This window comes from Phoca vitulina, unplaced genomic scaffold (genome assembly GCF_004348235.1).
Source record: "Phoca vitulina isolate PV1807 unplaced genomic scaffold, GSC_HSeal_1.0 scaffold79, whole genome shotgun sequence".
NCBI lineage: Eukaryota > Metazoa > Chordata > Mammalia > Carnivora > Phocidae > Phoca > Phoca vitulina.
Genome location: NW_022589782.1, coordinates 1,232,855 through 1,250,002, shown reverse-complemented (window position 1 = coordinate 1,250,002; position 17,148 = coordinate 1,232,855). Strand labels below are relative to the sequence as shown.

General features: G+C 57.6%; 1 long non-coding RNA gene across 2 annotated transcripts in view; it reads right to left on the bottom strand.

The window, feature by feature from the left end:
* Window positions 1-17,148, bottom strand: part of LOC116625562 — a 67,003-nt gene that overhangs the window by 25,351 nt on the left and 24,504 nt on the right. For both annotated transcript variants that reach the window (XR_004298100.1, XR_004298101.1), the window contains exon 2: window positions 5,312-5,448. This is a non-coding gene — a long non-coding RNA (uncharacterized LOC116625562). The remainder of the gene's footprint in view (window positions 1-5,311; window positions 5,449-17,148) is intronic.

Sequence of the window (17,148 nt, the reverse complement as noted above, 5' to 3'; positions counted from 1 at the left end):
CTGCTCTAAACTGCTCTCCCCCTGCCCCAGCTCCTCTCCTCTCCCATCACCCCCAGGGCTGTCACCTGGCCTCCCCACCCGCCCTCCCCCTCCCCGCACACCCCTTGACCCACTTCCGCTGCTGGATTCAGGGTTCACAGGGTGGGGCTGGGGAGCCAGGCCACTGTGAGTCACTGGAGCTCGGCGTGTGGAGGGGAGGGGCGGGCAGGGCAGGACGACAACACGCACGGCGGCCCCCCCAGGGTCATGGGGACACGTGCAGCAATGCTTACACACGCGTGTGCAAAATGTGGATATCCGTGAAGCCGGAGGTGGGAGAGGGGAAGACGGGAGAGGCACAGGTGGGGCGCCTCTCGTTCACTTGGCCAGAGAGCCCACGAGCCGCTGCTGTTGTCCCCATCACACAAAGCACACAGAGAGGTTAAGTGACTTGCCCTGGATTGCACAGCTGGCTAGCAATGGGACCCAGATCTAAAGCTGGGGTCTGTAGTGGGCCCCCCGCACTGCTGGCACAAAGAGGGGTCAGGCCAGAGGCAAGACTAAGGTCTATGACGGGAGGCGGCAAGCAGCAGCAAAGGCCGAAAGGCAAAGCCTGTGGCGAGGAGGGGCCGAGTGGGGCCGGAGGCACGAGCCAGGAGCCAGGAGCCCTGCACCAACAGAGAAGGGGTCCCCAGGGCCTGCGAGCCAGACAGAGGCCAGAGGCAGGAGGCACCCCGAGGCCCGCCCCTCCTCCTGCTAATTAGGGCCAGGAACGGCGGGGTATACATTCCACAGGGAAATGAGAAGACAGATTAAGACCTACAGCCGCAGAAATGCGGCCCTGCAGCCAGCTGGAGAGCCAAAACCGCCAAGCAGAGGCTTCGGGGAGGCTGGAGAGGGAGAACGGGGGGCCCCAGGGCCCCAAGAGAGCTGTGTGGGAGGGAAGGGGCTGACCCCTTCCCAGGGCAGCCCAGAGGTGGGCAGCTTGAACCTGGGCCCCCTCCTGCACCCCCACCCCCCACCCCGCAGGGGGTGAGGGCAGCCTGGGTCTTCAGGGAGGAGAAGTGGGGCCAGGTCAGGGTCCACCCTGTGCTGGGCCCACTGTGGGCAGCGGGAGTCAGGTGTGGGGGAAGGGGAGGCCCCAGGCGGGCATCCTGGGATGGGTTGTGACTCTTCCCACAGATGCCAGCATGTGACCTCATGGCCAGGGTCTATTGCATGGAAAACAGCATGCACCAAGTAAATACGCAGCAAACAGGTGAACTATTCAGTGAGAACCATCCATGAGACAGCAGCGGACCGTAGTGGGCAAGAGCACGGGCTCCTGTGCCCACCGTGATCCTCCGGACAGCAAGGAACCAACTTAGCCAGCATATTCCTTTCTCTTCACCACCACTTTTCCTGCCTGGGATGCAGATACAATGGCTGGAGGAGCCGCCGCCATCTCGAGACAATGAGGACAAAGGCTAAGGATATCAGAGAAGAAGCCTATGTGGCGTCGAGATGACTGACAACTTCCTTGGGCTGAGCACCTCTGCCATCACCACCCTATATTTCCATGAGAAAAATGAGCCCCCGGGTGGGGCTCAATAACAAGACAGGGTCTCCGTTCTCGTGCAGCCAAACTGAATCCCTGGCTGATGTGGCAGAAACTAATGCTGAATACTTTTATTAGAAAGTTACCTTCAATTTGATTCTTTTCAGTGCTTCTGATTACATCAAAAAGAAAGTCTCGGATTGGGGCTGGTAAGTCTTGAACACCCCTGCACACCTGCTGTTCTCCCTTTTTAATAAAGTAACAGCACATCTTGGGCTCCGAGCCTCCTCTGGGCTACGGCATCCAGCTAGAACTTAATAACGTTGTTTTGTTTCCACTGAATTTATTTTTATGATTATGAATTCTATTTATGGTAAAGGAGGTTTGTTTCCCATTTGTAGTAGTGCCATAAAACTTCCCTTTTAAATAAATGTATTTATTTAAGTTTTTCAAAAAGTGAATTTACTTAAAGAAAAACGGTAAGAACACAGTCAGAGGGAATGTGAGGGCACGTGGGTGGCTGCTGCCAAGCCCCACACTTCAGCCTCCGGGGACGGTCTGCCCCTGGGCCCTGTGGGGGGAGGCCTGCCCTCCAATGCCAGCTGGGGGCGGAGTCTCTGTGGACTGTGCAGCCTAGGGCAGGGGCACTAGGAGTCCCCTGGTGCCGGGAGTCTCTAGGCGAAGCCTCAGAGTTGTGGGCTGGGCGATCAGGCGATGAGCCGATGAGCCAGGGGCTGGGGGCTGGGGACTGAAGCTGTCCTGGTAACCAAGCCACTAACTCAAAGTCCCGGGTTCCTTCCAGCCTGACTTGAGAGGCCTGACTTCAAAAGCGGGGGCTCCAGCAGCTGGAGTGACCTTTTGCTAATTAGCTCGGGCTGTTTGCTCTGCAGCAGCCAGCTGATCTCTGGAAGCAGCTCTAACTCCATCCACTGCCACCTGTCACCACCGTGCAGATAAATAACTGCTCTTGGAGAGGTGGGGGAGGGGCGGCACAGGCAGGAGGGAAGGCGGGTGGCCTTGGGCAAGTCACCCGTTGTCAGGCCAGGCCCTGCTGGGGAAAGCATCACCCCCACTTCCCAGAGAAGAAAACTGAGGCCTGGGGGCGGGGGGGGTCTTACAGAGGACGCTGGGCTCTAGCTGTAGCCGACCCCCAGGCCCCCGTCTCCCCTGCAGGCCTCCCATGGCGCCCACAGGCCCAGGGTGGGGCTGGCCGTGGCTCTGTCCCTGGTGCCGAACACAGGGCCGGCCAAGCGCTGGGCCGGGGCCAGCAGGTCACCCGGGGTCATCAGAACACGGAGAAGCTTCCTTCTGGCCTCTTAGTCACTGCTTCAGGAAAGCCACTTCCAGGGACGAGGCCTCAGGACCAGGAAACGGAGGAGGAGGGAGGCAGGAATAGAACTGAGAAAGTTCAACTCGCTGCATGACAAAACGTTCTGTCTGTCAGGGATATCAGGAACAACGCGCCCAGCACCCACGTTCCTGAACCACGCGTGCGGTGTCCGCACTCCCCTGCCGGACCCTGCAGGGGCCCCGGGCCATCTGGTCTGCCACCTCCCTCCTAGGATGGATAGGGAACATCCATCCATTCATTCGGCACACACTCACTCAGCATCCGCCACCTGCCAGGCTCTGACCGGGCAGAACACGCAGCCGGGAGGGAGGGAGGGAGAGGGCGCAGGCGGACGGGTCTGGGGGCGATGGGGGCTGAGCCCCGTGGGGTTGCAGGGACCCCGGACCACACAGGGAAGCCTGAGCGTGGGCCGCAAAGGAGGAAAAGAACGAACATTGCTCTGAGGTGACGTCCCAGAGACTCTGCCGTCTCGTGCTCAGAAAAGGGGGCAACGCCCACCAGCGTTTCTTGAGTGCCTACTGTATACCAAGCAACTTGCATGTCCCACTGAATGCTCGCCTTCTGAGAGGTTACTACTCCACGTTACAGACAAGAAACAGGAGGTCAGAGGTGGCTTCTGGCACTCTACATCCAAAATCGGCAGATTGGGGTCTGTGGGACACCACCGTCACCCGAGGACAGGCAGACTGGGGAGAGAGGGTGCTCTGGGCAAATGCACAGGGGTGGGAAAGCACAGGGCTTCCTGCTCTGCAAAGCCGTGCTCTGGCTAGCCCGTGGCCTGGGGTCAGCACCGCCAAGCCTGCCCAGCCCAGCCCCGACTGCCCCTCTCCACCGCAGCCCTGCACCTCTGAGGGGTGCTGTCGGCCGTGGGGGTCTCTGCGTACCGGCACGGTCAGAGCTGACCCCGACCCCAGACCACCCACCCTGCCCTCTCAGCAGCTCTTAGCCTCAGGGGACATCCTTCAGGACAGGGAAACTGAGGCCTGTGGAGGGGCAGGCGCTGTTCACTGTCCCATGAAATGAGTGGTAGGGATGGGGGCAGACCCCAGCCCCTCACCCCAGACTTTCTTGATGTCCGCTGAAGGGACGGGGCCGTCCCATGGAATGAGCCACGCACCCTCACACCCTTCCCTCTTTCTAGACTTGGCGCTCCTAGAGGGACATGGGTCTCTAGCACCACAGTGTCTGGGGTCTGGCAATGGCAGGTACTCCGTGGACATCTGGAGGAACATGAACAGACAGCTTCACCCACCCTGTGACCCGGCCCCGCTCCACCCTGCAACCCCATGGCCCCCACGCCCACAAGTTCCAGCCACCCCGGTCTCCCCCTGAACCTCACACGCACTAAGCTTGTCCCACCTCAGCTCTCCTTCCCCCGCTGGTCCCTCTGCCCAGAACGCCCTGCCCTGCTTCTCGTGGTGGGCTCTCCTCCATCCTCAGCACTCCCCTTCACGGGCCCCTCCTGGGAGCCTCCCGCTAAAGCCATGGAGAAGGCTGGGGAGCCATCTGACCACCAGCAGAAGGCATGCCTTTGGAAGTTCTAGAAGGAGTCTCTGCTCCTCCATGTAACGAAGGAGAGAGCCCCATAGTCCCAAATCTCCCACTCTCGGTCCGTCAGAATTGGAAGAGCCTAAGTATCACGATCACGATGCCCGGATGCAGCAGGCAAGCAACGTATTGCAAAAATCCAAACCCTAAAACTTGTGTTCCAACGGACCACGTCATTGACCTCCTGCCGGTCACGCGAAATAGGACAACCCGGCTCCATCAGACGGGCCACCTCCCAGGTAAGAGCACCTGCGCTGGAGCTGGGTTTACAAAGAGAGTCCGTCCCAGACCTGGGTGAAGGGCCCCCGATGGCGGATTCCAAGGCACGGGTGGCAAGAGGGGATGTGTGCGACTCGGGACAGCACTGAGAAAACGGACTCCCCAACAGGCACAGCACCGCCGGCCGTGAGGACATGTGCTGGGCCACCGGGACGGCTGCCTCCACACCCCTTCCTCACCGAGGCGCTCAAGTCAGCGTTCTGGGTCACTTTTCCCATATAAGACCCTTTTTCCAATATACAAGGTAAGTCCGTATGAACCTACGGCGCGTCGTACACACAGCCTCCAACATGCCACGGGAGCTCACGGCACCGCACCCAGGTCCGTGAGGTGGCGGAAGATGAAACCCACACAGCACCCCAACTCATCCGGGGAGGACGGCGGAGCCCCTGACCTGTCTGGTCACACGCCAGGGCGGCCCGGTCCTCAGCCCCAACACCCTGGCGGCCGGGCCGCAGCTCCGCATGGGGACGTCTGTTTCTGCAGGCCAGCCGACCCTGACCCCGAACCTGACCCCGTCTCCTTCTGGGTCTGCACGGTGACCCCAGCACACAGGTCCTCAGGACCGGCCCTCCCCCCTGTGCTGATCGCATCCGACGGGCCAGAGCGCCCCTTACCTTCGGGTCAGGGCCCACCAGTGACGTGGCACGCGGGAGCAGTACAGGCTGGTGGACTCCTCCCTGCAGGGGTCATGCACGTCTTCTCCGTGTTCCAGGACCCAGAGAACAGTACACGGTCACCCAGGCAGACGCCACTGCATGGAGACAGAACAGGACACTGGTGAGAGGGCGCGGGGAGCCATCGTAAGCTTGCACAAGATCCCGTCTGCCGGAGCCACGGGGACATCCATCCTGTGCGCTCCGTGCATGAGAGTCAACCTCCAGGAGCACGCTGGGGAGGCTGGGACTCCCTGATGCACGAGGAGGCACACACCAGTGAAGGCAGAGGGCAGGAAGAGGAGCGGCCCGGAGGCAGGATTTTGCCAGGTCAGACGGGGGCCCCTCCAGGTCACGGCTGCCGGCTGCCGTTTGCAGCTCGCCCCCCCACTGCTGCAGCCCAGGTGTGTCGGGGGTGGGGTGGAGGACCAGCTCTGATTCCCTGACCCCCCCACCCCCATGGAGGTGGGCTATGCAAAGACCCAGGGCAAGGCCTCTCCCTGCAGGCCCCCGCCTCCACCCCAAGAGCATCCTTGCTGGGGAGCAGAGGGTGAGGACTCCAGACCAGGCCTTCGACGCAGGAGGGCACCAGCCAGGAAGCCGAAGCCCAAGCTGGGCTGGCAAGTCAGCCCACGACTGGTTCCCCCACCTGCCCACAAGGCTGAATCACTCACTGCTCCCTTCCTTCCCCGGAGCAACCCCAGCAGCCATGCCCGGGGTGCTCGCCGAGGACCTGGATGCACCACCTCACTCAGCCTCACTCCCACGCACCGGGTCCCCATTTCGCAGACAGGGAAGCGTTGGCTGAGAATGGTGTCCACTCCCCAGGCCACACGGCAAAGATGCAGTGTTCAGACAAAGCCCGGAGCCACAATGGAACCAACTCGGGTGGCACCACTGGGAAGGGGGAGGAGGGGGCCCCTTCGGGACAAGGGGACTCCGGGAGCAAGGCCGTGCACCTTGAGGCCCTGCAAGCTGAGTGGTGACCCTCAGGAGGGCCTGGGCAGGAGCCAGAGTGGTCCCCTTGCTCCAGCTGTGCACAGCCCCCCCAGAACCCCCCAGGCTCCTGGGCCGGGAGCAGGAACTGGAAGGCAGAAGGAACGCGTGATGTGAGGGAGAGAGAGAGAGAGAGAGAGAGTGTGTGTGTGTTTGTGTGTGCGCGCGCGTGCAAACGGCTGAGGGGCACGTAATTACCTGAAATTGTGGCTTAGAAGCAGATGTAAATAACCAAAAAATATGTGGGGAGGTGGGGGGAATGTTCATCAATTAGAGCTAATTGCCTAACAGCTAATTGAAATAATAATGGGCTGCATTTGAATATGCTAATAAGGCCAAACCTGTCTTGGAAAAGGTAATTGGGATAGAAAGAGAGCTCAGAAGCTCTGCACCCGCGGGCCCCAGAGGCGGCTTCCAGGCTGAGACCTCAGCCCAGGCACCAGGACGCCTCTTCCTTCCTGCCCCCGGGCCTTTGCCTATACGGGTCGCCCGCCTGGAGGGCCCTCTCCGTGCTGCCCACCTGGCCAGGCCCTGCTCTCCAGGGTCCTGGGAGCCCGAAAACGGCCTCCCCAGCTGCGACAAGGACCCATGCCTCACTGAGTGAAGCGCGGGAGGAGCAGGAATGCGTGCTTCTTGAGCACTTTCTCTTTGCCCAGCCCCGCTTTGCAAAGAATCCCAAGTTAAGCACGAGGAAACTGCTCCGGAACCACAGGGCACGGCTGCAGTCTCGGGGGGCCACGGGCAGGCCCAGGCCTCGGTTCCTGGCCACGCTCAGACTTCACAGCAAAGCTGTCCAAAGGTGGAACGTGAGCCCGGGGCACCGTGCATGTGAGCGGAAACCGGGGGAGCGCTGAGGTCCCTCTCGGCCTGCGAGTGGGCTGTGTTCTCAGACCCAAGCGCTAGGGGCCTGGCCTGGAGCTTTCACTGTCCACGAGCACCACCTGCACACCCACTGGTCACACGTGCATGCTCACACACGTACACGTGCATGCACGCACGCCCTCCACTCTCCTCACAGGCGCACTGGACCACAGGCATCCCACATGCCTGCTCTGGCCGGACCTGAGTGTTAGCCCAGCACCCGCGCCCCGCCCGGCAGCTGCCAGCACGCAGCCCCGAGGGGTGGCCTCAGGGAGGGCTGCCAGGCTGGTATGCAGCCCCCGGACCTCTCCGACCCACCGGCCTCTGGATCACACCTGTTCTCGCCCTCATCGGCCCAAGCCAGGGCATCTCTCGGTGCCATCCCTGGCACAAGCCCTGAGCTCCCGCAGACCCACAGGGTCCGGCAGGAAGCCTCTCTCCTCTCTGGGGCTGCGCTCGTACTGGAACCGACCTGGTCCGAGAGCATGAAGACAGCGCTTGCGATGCTGCACGGGTCCCAGCACCTCGTCGATAATGAGGGATCTGCGGCAGGTGGGGTTCAGGTGAAGCCGGTGATCTGACACACGAGGCCTCCCTGGCCCTGAGGGGCTGCGAGGTGCAGGCGGATTGGAGGGTGCAGTTTGCCCCAGGTGGAGCAGTTTGCAGAAGGCCAGAGAGGAGCGGGCCTGCTCCGGCCTCGTGTGCAGCCGGAAAGGAACCAGGCACCAGACGGGACTATGGCATCTGAGCAACACGTTGATCAGCGGTGAGACCGCCACAAGCCCCAGCAGGCCGGGCCTCACCTTCCCCTCTGTCGGGTGTGGACGATGGTGGGCACACCCCACTGGCTCACAGCCCAGGCTCGTCTGAACCCACAAGCCTGGGAGACCCGAAACCTCAGAGACCACCTGGGCTGGAGGGGTCAAAGGTGAGGACCCACCCTGGAAAATGCACATACACATCTCGTGTATGACATCTGGGGGTGCGCTAGGGCCCCAAAAAACCATCCAGGAGCACTAAGTCCCCACGTGATAGTTGCGAACACACCCATGCAGGATTTTACAGGTGGGAAACCGAGGCCCAAACCCATCGATAGAATTGCCTCCGGGCCAGAGAGCACTGGGACCAGACACACCACAGCCTGAGGCTGGTGGCGCCCATTACACAGACAGGTAAACTGAGGTTCCCAGAGGCCGAGTATAACTGGCCCCAGATCACACAGCACGGAGGGGAGGGGGATGTGAGGCCTCCCTTCTAAGGCATCCCTGTGCACCGCTAGGGAGGGGGCCCGGCCTCACGGGTGCCCCAAATCCTCCTCCTCCTTCTTCCAGGGCTAAACGTAGACTTGCAAACGTCAGGGTGAGGGGTGGGGAAAATGAATGCGCCCAAACTTGACATTTGCATTTCAAACACTTATATCAGCAAAACAAATAACAGTAATTATACCATTTGCATATTTTGTGCAATGATTGTTTAGCGAGGTGAGGAGGAGGGGCTCCTGCTGACGCCAGCACCTTGGCCTCCCCACAGCTGTGCCTGCCCCACCCGCGGGGTCCCCTGAGCCTCTGTCCCCCCTCCCCCCCCACCGAGGCTGGGCCGGGGAGGACCCCAGGGAGCAGGAAGGTGCCTGTCCTCCGTCGGACTTTCCCCACCACCTGGCCTGGCCTCCCCTCTGAGGAGCCAGGCCCCCACCTAGGAAATGGGGGTGCTGCTGGGTGCCTTGGGGCTCTGCTGGGGCCCCCACCCCGCCTGCCAACCTCAGGCTGTGCCATTCACTCTTCCAGGCTCAGTCCTTTGACCGCGGCTCTGACTTTCTGTTTCTCCAACACATCCCTCCCCCTCCCCCAGCATGCGGCCACCTCAGGACCTTTGCACAGGCACCCCCTTTGCTTGGAAGGATTCCTCCCAGATCCACCCACAGCTGGATCCTTATCATTCGTGGCCCAAGTCCAATGTCACCTCCCCAACACCCTGATGGGACAGGCAGGGCTGCCCTAACTGGGGATAAGAACTCCAGCAGGCCTGAGGGGACCTTGAGCCTTGGAGAGCAGGCAGAGCCCACGTGGGGCACACAGGCCCTCAGCAATCGAGATACACACACTCAAGTCCCCTGTCTATCATTCAGCAACATTAGTCAGGCAACCTACTGTGCGCTGGGGGCTTGCACTGACCCCTGGAGGTGGAATGCTGGGCGGGGGCAGGGGGAGAATCCTCGGATTCAGAGGGGAGCAGTGGGGCAAGTGGGAAGTGGACAGGCAAGCGGAGCTGCCCCAGGACTTCTTGGGTTTTGCTCAGAATCCCATGCAGACCCCTCCCCAGCTGCTATGGTGAATGAGCCTGGGGACACGGGTGCCCCACATCAGGTTCTGAGCAGTGACCTAGCTCCACCCCTCCAAACCTCCACCTCCTTCCTCTGCCCACTGGGCGTAGGGGGCGGGGTGGGGGTCAGGGTTAGCCGCACATCAAAGGGTCTCCACCCAGGCTAATGGAGCCCTCCTCCACCTACCCTTGCAAGGCTCTGGGTGGCGGGTCAGGCCTTCATGACATCCATGAGCGTGTGCAGACCCACACGGAGGGAGCTGGGTGGGCTCTCGCTGCCCCCAGGGTGCATAAGGTATATGGGCCTCTTCCCACAGGCTCTGTGGCCTGGCCCTGCCCCAGGTCCCACCCCTGTGGCTTCTGTCTCCAACGAAGTGAATGAAGAGGGGAGGAGGGGAGGGGAGGGGGAAGGGCCATCAGCATCACCTCACATACTGATGTGCCAGAGACGAGGAGCCAGGCCCCTGGGCAGATGGGGGCTGGCAGGTGTGGGAGCTGCCCGGGGAGGGCCCTGGTCTGCAGGGGGGAGGCTGAGGCATGGTGGAAGCAGAAGAGCCGAAAACCAGCTGTGGCCCAGAGCACAGCTCTGCCAGTCAGATGCGTGCCTGGAGCGTGTGTGCGTGCGTGTGTGCATGCGTGTGCGTGTGTGCATGCGTGTGTGTGCTGCGCACACTGCCTCTGCACCTCTGTGTACTAGGGCGTGTGTGTTTCCGACCCGTGAATCTACGTGTGCATGACGACAGGTGGTGGGTCTAGCTGTGCGTGTGTTTCTGTGTTTGTGCATCTGTGTGTGTGTGTGTCTAGTCTTGCGTGTGTCTGTGATACGTGCACTTGGCTCTCTGTGCAGGTGTGACTGAGTGTGTAGGGCGGGCGCTGTGCGTGTGTGTGCGCTGCCGCGTTCTGCAGGCCAGTGCCGGTCCTTCTGTCTGCGACAGGAAGTGACAGACTGGCTCTGCATGCCCATCCCCCCACAGCTGGGGGAGCGAGGAGGGGAAGGGGGGCACGCCCCTCAGCCTGTGAGAAGGAGGGAGCCCTAGGAGCCATGCCATTCCTCTCCTGGCTCTCCCTTTCCCATCACAGCTGGGCCAGAGCCCTACCCAGAGACCACACAGGAAACCCCCTCCACACAGAGACGGTCCCACCTTCTCCTGAATAATGATTGCAACAGCAAAGACAGTAACCATGCAGGGCCTAGCTGCTGGAGGACTAAGAACCACACACGTGTCCCCAAAGCCCCACGAGGGAGGAACTACAGTATTATCATTCCTGGTTTCCAGATGGAGAAACTGAGGCTCAGAGAGAAGCGACGTCACTTGCCCAAGGTCACACAGATGAGCCAGGATTCGGGCCAGGTCTGCCTGACCTCTTGCTTTCTGCAAGATGCGCCCCGACACATATACGCCCAGCTTGACGGGTGTCATTAGTATCCCCACTTTGCAGATGAGGAAACTGAGTCCCAGTTACATCAAGAGACGTGCCCTAGGATGTTGCTAAACTGGGCTAACAGCTCTCTGCTTTTGACTTAAAGTCAGGCAGAGGCAGCTAACAGGACTGTCCCGCAGGTAATTACAGCTTCCCGATCCCAGCGCCGGCTGCACACAGGGCTACTTCCCTCCTCCCTTTAATCTCTTCCCACGCAGCCTAGATGTGGGGAAGCCAGAGCCCTGAGACTTGGAAGTGCAAATGAGGCCCCTTCCCCTGGTAAACTGTGAGGAGCAATTAACTCCTAGCTTCACACCCCACAGCCCCACAAATTCCAGATGGAGTAAACAGTTAAATATGAAATATTAAGCCATAAAAAAAGCTAGATGAAAACAGAATTCAATACTTATCAGTCCTCAGGAGAGAGACAAGCTTTCCAAGCTCGGGAGGAATAGAATAAATTGTAAAAGAAAAGAGGCAGATTTGACCATATAAAAATAAGAAAAGGGAACATGAAAAAATAACAAAAATTAAAAGATATACGACATACAGGGGAACACATTTGTAGCAAATGTGACAGGGAAATGACACCTATCTTCATTATGTAAAGAACACATTCAAATTCGTTAAGGAAACACCAACAGTGTATCAACAAATGGAGAGAGGAAGAGACGCACAGGACAAAACACAGGTGGTTGATGAATATGTGGGACAATGTTCTACCTCTTGAATAATCAGGAAAATGCAAATTTAAAAAAGATAGTGAGACACCATTTAGGCTCATCAGAGAAACAATGATCTAAAAACAAAAACAACCCCCCCCCCCCCAAAAAAAAAACCTCTGAAGATAATACCCAATGCTGGTAAGGTTATGTTGAAACTGGCACAATTCTTTTGGAGTCATTTGGTGATACAAATTGAATGCTTTTAAAATGAGCACAGCTTGCAGCAGACAACTTGCCAAATGGTAAACTAGGACTTTTCCTTCTAGATCAAGAACAACACAAGGATGCCTGCTACCACCACTTCTATTCAACACTCTACTAGTGGTCTCAGCCATTACAGTAAGACAGGAAAAAGAAATAAAAATGATACACTTTAGAAAGGAAGGAACAAAACTGTAGCTATTCACAGGTGCTATAACTGTGTACATTAAAAAAAAAAATCCCAAAGAATGTATAAATACAGTAATGGATAAGAGAGCTTACTTAGAGTGCTGGATATAAAATCCATACACAAACATGGACTGGATTTGTATACATCTGCAGTAAGTAGAAAATAAACATTTATTAAAAAGTCAACACTGCAAATTGATCTATAGATTCACTGCAATTGCAATCAAAATCCCAGCAGATTTTTTTCTTTGCATGGAACTTGACAAGCTGATTCTCAGAGTCATAGCCATAAATAAATACGTTGAGTGGGGGTTTCACTCTATCAGATAATTATAATTTATAATGCAGCTGTAGCGATTGAGAGAGTGTGGTCTTGGTACAAGATTGGACAAATGAACCCAGGGATCAACAGAAAACTCAGAAACTGACCTAGGAATTAGCCCTTGATGTGACAAAGGAGGCACAGCAAGGAAAGGCGGACATGTCAATAAATTAGATTGTGTATGGGAGAAAAATGAACATGAACCCCTACCTCATACCACACACAGAATCAATCCCAGGTTCATTACAGACCCAAATGGGAAAAGAAGAACTATATATTTTAGAAGACACAGAAACATACATTGATGACCTGGAGGCAGGGAAGGACTTCTTCCCACCCACGCACACAAGAATATATTGATAAACTTTACTACATACAAACGAAGAATTTCTGCTCTTAAAAATACACCATAAAAAGAATAAAACCGCAAGCCACAAATGTTACAAGGTGGATGTCTTCTTTCTACTCGGAGAGAATACTGTCTCACTCGCAATCTGTGAACTCCTACAAATTAATGAAGAAAATACAGACACCCCAATAACAAAATGGGGAGAGGTCTTGAAATGGCATTTCACAAACGAGGACACCCAAATGGCCAAAAAACCCAAACCACAAAAGATGCTCAACTTCATCATTCGTGAAGGTGGAAAAGCTTCGACAGCCGGGCAACATGGCGTGTTAGGGAACGTGTGATTCCCATCCCCAGCGCTGGGGCACAATGTTTCACTACCCCACTGGGAAACAGGGTGGTGCGAAGCCACACACCCCAACAGTGGTGATCCCTTTCCCCAGAGTAAACCTTCCACACTGGCCCACGTGCAACAGAAGAGACGTGGAGGGGTTCATCCCAGCCCCAAACTGGGAACGACAACCCTGATCTAGTTCTGGAAAGGAATACTCTACAGCAATGAAGATGAATGAGCACCACCTCCTGATGGTGGATAAATCCTCCCCAAATAATGTCGACTGAACAAAGGAGGTCAGAAAAGACTATGTCTGCAATGGTTATATTTACATAAATGTCAAAAACAGGCCGACCCAGAATAAATTGTTTGGGGATGCTGGCTGCCTGCTCGGGAAGGTCAACAGGGCTGTGATCGGGGAGGAGCGCTGGGGCGGGCTCCCGGGGGCGGACCGAGCTCCATGTCTTCACCTTGACCATGGTGACACAGACGTCCCCTCAGTGATTACTCCTTCTGTTCTTTCTATGTGATCTTTCCCTATTCTCCTATACATAGTGAGTTACCTCTCACAACCGTAAAAATCACGGGGGTGTGGGAGGAAAGCCCCCACCCTCAAGCCAACAGTCCTCCTCCTAAGAAACTATCGAAAGGAAATAACCCCAAAGAGAAAAAAAAAAAAAAAAAGAAAATGTATGGCCAAAGATTTCCATGGCCACTTAATATAGAAAAGAAATAAAAGGGGGAAGCAGCCTAAGTGCTCAATAGCAGGAGAATGACTAAATCAATTGTAGTAAAGCCTTACTGAATCCTGCACGGTCATTTCGGTAATGTTGATGAATATTCTGCAACTTGGAAATCGTTCAGGGTCAGTAAACAATCGGACACACCAAGTCCGCTCCCAGACGGAGATACATATACCCACTTCACACGCGAGGTTCTTAGCAACGCTATTCAGGGCAGCCCAAACTCAAACGGCCTCGGTGTCCAGCCGTGGGAGAAGGGCTGCTTCTTCCCACATGGGGTGTCTCCATGCCCAGGAAGTCTACACAGCGGTAAAGATGGGAAAACCGCAAGGGTGAGTGAATCTCAGCAGCAAAGCCAGACATAGAGTGCACAGCATCCGACTCCGTGCACGCGGGCATGCAGAGATGGACAGAACGATGCTGGGGAGGCCGGGACCGTGGCTGCCCTGGGAGGGGACTGGCCCAGGAAGGCCCGAGAAGGCTCCCGGGGCGCCGGGCCATTCTGCCTCTGGACTGGGGTGCTGGTTAGACCTTGTGAAAAATGCGCTTGGTGGTAACCTGCGGTTAGGGAACTTTTCTGTACACAGGCTATGTTTCAATTTCTTACAAGTTTTTTTTTTTTTTTTTAAAGGGGTGATGGATACCGACTCTGTAACAGACTCTCATCTCAAAAGAAAAGAAGAGCAGAAGGACACTCTCTAAAGCGCCGATGTGGTCAGCGCCAGGCGGCAGAACCGTGACTTCTGTCTCCACCGTGTAGCATCATCTCCAGACCTCCTTCAGGGAAGAAATACAGAGAAGGCTTCCAAAATCAAAAAATAAGTAAAAGACCATCATATACATTTACATGCCTGGCCCAAATAACCCGTGTTTATGCTGATTAGCGCACCGCGGTCAGGTCGGCCGCCGGATCCTCCCTCCTGACGGGACCGACGCGCCGACCTGCCGCGTGAAGTCCCAGGGAGCTCGGGGCGCGAGCAGGGACGAGAAACCACAGCAACCCGAGGCAGGAATCCCCAGAAGGCGCTCGCCTCACCAGGGGTACGTAAAAGCCGTAAATTTGATACATGCTTATTAGAAACACAGAAATGAGGCTCAGAATTTTCTTGTTTGCTGAAATGAGGCTGAGGTCCCCTCGGACTCTAATTGGCTAAAACTTTGGGGAGATACTGCATTGTAGGCACGTAGACGGATGTGAAGCCTCCAGAAGGGCCCAGAGCAGGCACCCTGGAAAACGCCCCTCAGAAGCAGGTCCGGGAGTCAGCCGCATCCCCTCACCCCCTCCTGTCCTGTCTTAAAGGCTGTCCAGGCTGGCGCTGAAGCCTAGACCCCAGCGCACGTCCAGCCAGCCTGGGCGCCTGTCTCTCTTCCCACTGCCTCCGAGCTGACCTCCAGGCTAGCGCTCACGGTGATGAGGGTGGCAACGACCGTGTGCTTAGGGGGCCCTGACTACCTCCCAGGCCTTATTTCTCATTTACCACCAGCCCGACCCTAGGGGGTGAAGCCTGTCTCTTGAGACCCATTCTAGGAGCAGGAACTCCCCACTTCTCACCCTGATCAGCAGCCCCCATTAGGCGGGCTGCCTCTCTGAGGGACATGGCGCCTGGTGGGGAGGCCCATGGGCCACTCTTGGCACCCTCGTTCCCGGATCCACAAGGGAGTTTGCTGGAGATGACAAATGCCTTACCCATTCCCAGAAGAACGGGTGGGGCTGGGGGGTCACCCCTGAAAAAGGCCTGAAGTCACAGGGGAAATATTACAAATTTGGCAGATGCTGGTTTCCACAGATGTGTCCCGGGACCAACTGTCCTCTTACCCTGAACCCTTTTGACAGCTAAGGTAACAGCGCCGGAGGCCCCAAGGCCAGTGGGAGGGCAGCTGGGACAGGAATCCAGACCCACACACCCCCTGCACCCCCAGGCCCACCTCCGTTCCAGCTTGTGGAAGGGGAGCGGACGCTCAGTGAGGCCCGGGCTTGGTCTCTGTCCCGCGTGCCCCGCTAACAGCCCAGATAACCCCCATCAGGGGAGGAGGGGGTGGGAGGGGCAGCTGTCCTAGGATTGTCTGGAGCCTCATCTGCATTCCGAGGGGGCAATGCAGGCATGAGACCCAGCCCCTGCCCCCTCTGGTGCCTGACTCAGCATCTCTCCTGCCAAGAATGGTGGGGGAGTCTCTCCTCTATGCCCCAGGAGGAGGGCCATCTAGTCCCCTTCTCCCTAGCTTAAAGCACGTTCTCCACACCCCTGCCGGTGAACCCAGGTCATGAAGGGCAGTGGCTTCTTCAGGGTCTCAAACTGAGTGGCAGAGGGCTCGGCCTTAGAGCCCGGCCTGGACCGGTTAGCTCAATGTCACCTCCTCCGAGAAGCCTTCCCAGGCTGCCCCACCTAGAAGCGACCCAATGGCTGCCAGTAGATTGCCCACCCAGGTGACTTCTGCAGAGCCCGGTCACTCCAGCATCTTTCTTACTTCCTCGCTCGCTCCTGTCACCCCCACTGGCTGTCAGCTCCGTGTGGGCAGGAATCACATTCCTCTCCTCCATGGCTGTGCCCCAGGGTCCACGCTAGCACAGGGCTCAGCACACAGTAGGAGCTCAATAAATGTACACCTCACGAGGGCACGGACTGTGTCTTGTAACCCCCGGGCCTGGCACTGGGTAGTCCCAACAAGCTTTGCTGAGGGAACGTTTGTGGATGAATGAATGGGGATCAGTTAAGCCAACACCAGCCAGGTTTTAAAAGCAGGGGCCACGGGGGGCGGGGCTGCACCCATTCCTCTCCCCGCCCCAACACCCCGAGCGGGGCCGCGTCAACGAGCTATAGCTCCTGCCCTGCACTTGGGCCCATGACCCCTGCGGGTACAACCCAAGGGGAGAGGATGTGGGCTGGCGTTGGGAGGGCCCTGGACAGAGCCCGTGGGGTCCCCCTCACTCTGGACCGGAGCCCCCCCAGTTCACAGGCGTGGAGGGAGCAAAGGCTCCCAGCACCCGAGTCCGCAGGAGCGTCTGAGTGGATCCACTGCGCAAGAGCAGACTGGCCACAGGCCTGGCTGGCTGGGAGGTGGGTTCTGAGGCCACGGGGCCAGTCCCTCCCTGCGCACACCAAGCGACGCACGGGGCTCTGACGCCTTCACGGCAACGTGTACCTCTGATGTCTCCGGGTGCGGACTGAGGAGGAAGGGGCACAGGCCCAGGGCGGGCTTCTACGGTACTTCACGTTCCAGCGTGGAGCAGGAGGCCCCAGCACCATGTGGTCACGCGTGGGCAGCACGCCCTGGCTTGTGGACCGCCGGGGTCAGGGAGGCAAGAGTCTGACAGAAAGGGCTTTTCTTCTTTTTTCCA